This window comes from Cupressus sempervirens, chromosome 4 (assembly GCF_028749045.1).
Source record: "Cupressus sempervirens isolate cs-2001-9-10 chromosome 4, ASM2874904v1, whole genome shotgun sequence".
In the NCBI taxonomy this organism is placed as follows: domain Eukaryota; kingdom Viridiplantae; phylum Streptophyta; class Pinopsida; order Cupressales; family Cupressaceae; genus Cupressus; species Cupressus sempervirens.
The window spans coordinates 522,327,288-522,334,154 of record NC_143121.1 but is presented as its reverse complement, the minus strand read 5'-3'; positions in this window follow the sequence as shown (position 1 = coordinate 522,334,154).

The following is a 6,867-nucleotide window of genomic DNA, read 5'->3' as shown; positions in this document are numbered from 1 at the left end:
TATAACCGTACTTTCATTTTGATTAGCTAGGGAAGGTCACTTACTTATTTCTATTTTTCAGAACATTAATTTTTCTTTGTTAGTTGATTATGCTGAACTTGTCTCTGTATTTCTAAATAATGTAACTTTTAATATTTACAATATTGTAATAAATCACAACCATAGTTAGTCTAGATTTAAACAAAATTATTAATATGAAATTTTGGCCTCTACAAACTGTGAATAGGTCTAACCTATGCTATAAGCCAATAGGAATTGGTGATTACGGTATGGCTGATCTAGCTTCATCTAAAACATGGATGTAATAAAACTTTGTAAACATCTGAAGAACTGGTCTCAAGATGAATCACAAACATTTAATCCATTGTCCACTACCATCATTGAGTAGATTATGTTCACTCCCATACTTTGGGGCAAGAAAAATTAGGTAGATATGAATACAAATGTGGACAATATGTGTAAATTAGGTGGTTATACTCCTTTACATCCCCACCCAAGGCAGGCACTCCAAGTACTAGTAGTGCTCTTGTTTTTTATGCTCGAAAACTTGGTGGGAGATGGGGAGACAACAAGGTAAAGTCTCATACCAAAATTGAAAATTCAAGGTGTGCAAGAAGACTTAGAGATGTGTCTCCTAGTTCCAATACAGTGCACACTATACATTATTTAATATATAATGGAATAACCCTCATGAACAATAATCACAAGCATTCCAAGACAAGACACGATTCAAATACAAGAATAATCCCTTGAAGCAACTTAGATCAAACATTATAGATTCGGTTTCATTTGATCCTAGCCAATTCTTCTTGCATTCTCCAAACTCAATTCAAGCCACTCAAAATCCTAGAAATCATTGCCTAAAAATTGTTACCCACCATTCTTACAATCAAAGGTGTTTCCTTGAATTCTTTGATGTGCATGATACACGATTATATTCTCGATCATTTGGAAAGCTCTTCCATTACAATGGGAAGGTCATTGTTAATTTTTTTTAATTTAATTGGATCATAGGATCTCATTAATTTCGGAAATCCAAAACTATTAGTGTTAATTATTGATGTCCTTTTTATTTTGGTTGTTTGTGTGTGAATTGGAAATAGTTATATTGATTTCTTAAGCTATGGTGTTATTTGTGCACGTGCAAATCCAAAAGCTCATTTTCTATAGAAGTATAACATTATAACTAGGTGCACATTGCATCACACACGTTAGTTAAAAAATATTTTTAGATTTTATTTTAATAGAAAGTTGGATAAACATCTTAACTACAATATGATTTACTTTCAAAGACATTTTTGTTATTAGAAGTATTTGATGTTGTAGGATAGGACTAACAAATAAAATAAGAAATTGTAGTTCAAAACTTTGATGGAAATATTTTCAAACAAAATAGCAAAAAAGATCTACAAGTCAAAGTGTCTTCTTATAGTCACTTGGATTCAATTATTAATTTTTTCCTAGATCTAGTTATTGACATTTCCCTAAAGCTCTAGTCAATTTAAAGTTTTCAAATGATCTTTATTCAAGTGGGAATAAGTGAACACAAACTTTCAATTTGAATTGACACAAATTGCAAGGTATAAATTTGAACCAACCAAATTTAAATTCATCAATTATTTTATTATTAAAAATAAAATTCACCATAATATTAATCTTTTCTAGTTTCCAATTTTCACTTGGGTCTAAGGTTACACTCTCCTAAACTTCTTTCAAGAGCAGGGTTTGCTTCATGATTATTTTTTTAGCTTAATAATTGGAAAATAGTTCCTCATTGATTCCAATAATATTCAACGATGCTCTAAATCAAGTTCTCATATTCTTTTCTAATTACAGCTAACCATTCTTTCAAATTCAAAAGCTAACTTTCTGCAAAGGTCATCTAAAAAATCTAATTCACTTAATTAATTTATTACTCATAAGAAATTAGATTAGATAATGGAGAGGAACATAGTGTTATGGTAAATCAATGTCGTTGTAGTTGTATTAAACAAAGGAGATGAAAGCTCCTTATATAGATGTGCAAAGACGATGTTTCTAAACAAAGACAATAATGAACTAAAGAAAGAAGTAGAAACTACCTAATAAACAAAATACTAACTAAAATGAACATTAAAGAAACATGATATTATTCTAATACCCTCCCTTAATGGTCATTATCTAACTGATGCATGTTGGTCACAAATTCTTTAAAATATTTTGTTGCTACTAAGACTCTTCCTGGATCTGCAAAATGTTAATGACCAAGAAGCCAAAATTCATCCATAAAGAACAGAGAAGGGTGCCCCCTTCTTCAGAATGCTTTGCAACAAGAGACAAGAGCCTGCCATTGAGATGAGTCTGGCACTAATCCTCCCAAAATTGACAAAACCTGATTAGAAATCATTACAAAATATCCAACCTGATGTTTGATAATAAAGCTGCTCTTCCTTGGAGACAGAGACAAACACTAAGAACAACTAGCACCATTTTGAGGAAAAATCAACAAATCCTCCAAACTTTGTAGATGAGCATGATGCCCCAAAACAAACTACAAAAAAACCACAATTGTTTAGGAGAAAAAAAAATAAAAAAATGAACATGATATTTGAGGTGAATTTGATCAAAACCAACATGATTTTTTGAGGTGAAAAATTAATCAAAATAAACAGAATTTGAGATATAGATAATAGAATACAAAACTTCATTTTTGAGGAAAAATTGTAAAACCACAAAGGAATTCCACACAACTTTGAGGATTACATAATCAAAAATTTTCATGGGAAAAAATATAGAAATCCATAAGAAATGTTTTAAGGGAAAAAATTATGAAAACCAATAAGAAATATGTTTGAAGGGAAAAAATTATGAGAACCCATAAGAAATGTTTTTTTAAGGGAAAACAAATATGAAAACCCATTAGAGAAATCTTTATGCAACAAAACATGAGACTTCGCATGGTAAACTAGCACGTGCAAGTACATGCAACACATGCATCCCTAAAAAAGCAAAGACTTTTGTTGCAACCAAGAAATTGCCCGATCAAACCCCTTAACCAAATTTGCATTTTCCAAAAAAAATTCTTCAAGACGAACCACAAAAGTTCCATAAAATACCTCAAATGATTTTTATTTCTAAAAATTGAAAAGTAAATTTTGGTAAAAAAATTCCGATCAAAAGAGGCTCAATTTTTAAATTTTTTTTTTGCCAAATTTTATGAAATCCCATCTTCCTACTTTGATACCATGTTATGAAAAATCATTGTAGTTGTAGTTGTATTTAACAAAATGAGATGAAAGCTCCTTACATAGATATACAAAGATGATGTTTCTAAAAAAAACAATCATGAACTAAAGACACAAATAGAAACTACTTATAAAATAAAGACTAATAAATAACACAACCATTAAATGAACATTATATTATTCTAATACATAGTTCGAAGACCTTTTAATAATAAAATGATACCTACACTACAAACAAAGATACACAACACAATTACACAACTTATGAAAACATGGTTCAAGGGAAGACAATATGGAAAATAAACCATATACCTACCCTTGAATTGATTACATTCCCAATAATACCAATGAGTAGTAAAATTCTAGGATCAAGACTTAATAAAGATACAAATCAATATAATGATGGAGTTCCTAAGCTTCAATTATGTTATTTGCACCTAGTGGAATGGTCAAATATCTAAGATTATTTACTTCACCCAAATCATCTGTGACACAAACACCAATTCTTGAATCCCCTAGATTACCTCTCGAAGATCCATCAAAATTTATCTTCACATAATTGTCAATCAAGGGCTGCCATTCAACATTGGCTTTGTCAATGGATTGTTGAGTGATTCTATTCAAAGTAGAGGAGCAAAGAATGGACAATTTTTCCATTCCCTAACTATGATGATATCCTAGGCATAAAGTGAGAATTACACTTAATATTATTTTGTATATTTGCATTGACCAATTCTAACATTGACTTCTCTATACCTTCCAATAGCTTATGCAATGGGGTAGTAACCTACTTGAATATTCATTTATTTCTCCCCCACCATCTGGAATAACTGTAGTTGGAGTACACTTCCAAATGCATGCAAAAAAAAAAATGTAGGAAAAAGGGCAGTCCAAACTGAAACATGTCCCATAAAGTATTAGGGAGTGACATTGAAATATTTAATGTGTTCATGATGAAGAGTCAACATTGTTGAGAAATCAACATTGTTGAGAAAATGTAAATTGTAAGAACAAGTGATCCACTGTCTCATTCTCTTTAATGATTGGGATATCTAAAGATTCTCTAGTTTATCACTTGTTAAGATCTTTTTCTTAATGCTAACTAGAACTAGGAAAAATATCCAAACCATGACATTTGATGTATTCATTTATTTTGGCCAGCTCCTTTTCCATCAATTCTTTTTGAGCAATTTTTTTTTTTTGGAGATCTATACATTCCAAATTTTAATTTGTGTTTTTACATGTTGCATTATTTTATACAGTTGAAACATTTTTATGCCTTTGTAGGATGGTGAATTGACCCACCATTGCCTCAACAATGAGTAAAAATGTGGATGATAAAACCACATTCTTTTAAATTTGAAGGAGGGCCCATGTCTATGTGCTAATAATGGTGTTGATTTAATGATATCCAATATTACAGGGAAGTGTCAAAAGATGTGTATGATAATATTTTTGAATGAATGTTGTAATCCTAAATCTTCCAACACAGTGATATAGAAACTTGTCCAATCTTTCTACTATTTGGAGGAAATTTTCCTTCTTATTTTTCCACAAAAAAATGCTATTATGTGATATAATGTCTAATAAGGCATTGTCATTTATAAACAAAGTAAAGTCTTTCCATAGTTTTAATGGGTAGCGCACCAAGATGGTGGATAGAAAAGTGAACGTATAAAAAATGTAAAATTTTGAACAACCTGATTGGGTTCTAAAGAGTTCAAAATGGGGCTAAGATTGGTTGTCAAGATTAGCCAAAAAATAAATAAATAAAAAAACACCCAACTAGGTTCCATAATCCTATCAGATTCTAAAGAACAAAATGTTCTTCAAAACCCGATTAGGTTTTGAAAAGATTATTCATTTTTTGAATGGTCACAGTTTTGACTATTTCTGACACCCAAAACTACAAAATAGTAGTAAGAAGAAGTTAAAAACATTAAAAACCCAATCATTGTTTCAAAGAATAAGTGGATTTCCACCATTTTCATCCTTTTACAACAATGGTGCCCTGTAAAAAAGGTAATATTTCATTTTTTTTTTTATCATAAGTGGATTTCCACCATTTTCATCCTTTTGCAACAATGATGCCCTGTAAAAAAGGTAATATTTCATTTTTAAATCATTTTAACTTGCATTTTTTTTTTGTTAAAGTAGGATTTCTAATTGAGTTATATTTTTTAATTTTTAATTTTTATATCAATGCTTCAAACAATTCCAGAAAAGGAAAAATAGATGAAAGATCACATCCTCCACAAATAAGACAATCGAATAGCAAAAATACTTTGCATTGACAAGCACAAAACCCTCAAGTTGCTACACTACAATTAAAAAACCCTCATTTTGATGGTGCACAACCACAAAATCCTCAAAATATTTCTCCTCAACAAACACCTCCACCTATAAACCCTCTGCGTCTCCCATTAGATCATATTAATGTTACACGAGGACCTCATCATCTTCTTTACACAAAATAGTTCACAAATTTCACAAAGGTTGATGTCCTCTAGTCATGATCACTACTCAACCCTCACCAATACACTAGAAAAAATGGACAATAGTGTAAATGAGGTGTTGCATACTAAAAAGTGTGATCTATGTACATTTTTCATTTATCCTACCACTAGAAACTCCCTAGAAGAAACTACAAAAAATATTCTTATACATTAGTGTATTCACAATAGGATGAAATTGGATTTATGGGATTGGTGGTATATGATATTTGACCTACCATCATGTAATAATTATGAGGTGTCTTATAGTTTTTCAAAAAGCTACGCTGTGAGTTTATCCTTCGTGAGAAGCCAAATTATTTTGACATCTGCCAATTTTGGGGTAGGAGAGGCTTTGCATATGATAGACCTAGGGTCCATAGGGAGCTACAACCAAAAAATAGGAGGCATACAACAAGAAAAAATATGGCTCATGTTGTGTCATGGTAGTCATAAAGGAATCTAAGGATTTACATACTCTTCATGCAACTGCATCATTGACTGATGTCATTATTTAGCATGACACATAGTTAGTTAGACATGAGGATGGATCATCACCTGCATCACTTGCATCATACTCAGATTTGTGATTAGGGTCATCACAATCTACAGTAGCTCTATCATCATCACATGCACTGTTAGGGTCATCCCTGCATGTGCCACTTGCATCATCATGTCACATATACCATTGCAAGGCTTTGCCCCTACAAGTGCATGTGAAAAAATTAGTCATGATCCTATAGTAAAGAGAAAGTCATTACATATAGTTTGGAAAGTTGTACCATGAATCACATGATCACCCTTACCATGAAAAGTGTCAAGATGATGTATCTCAACATTTTGTGGGATAATAGCATGAAGAAAGGGGATTAGCAAAGCCACATGTAGGAATATTGAACTGAGATTGAAACAACTTATTTGCTTATTGTTACATAGTAGTGATGGTTTTTACCAAGCTACTAATGGTAGGATTATATGCAATAACAAGCATAGACACATTGTCTGTGTTAGCAATGTTATTATAGGAAACAAAAGGGATATGAAAATATGTTGGTGGAGGATTTGAAGGAGTAGGAAGAGGATTAGAATATGTGAAAGACACAAAATTGCACAAAGGCAATGCAGAAGGTATGGAAGTAGGAGGAATATTC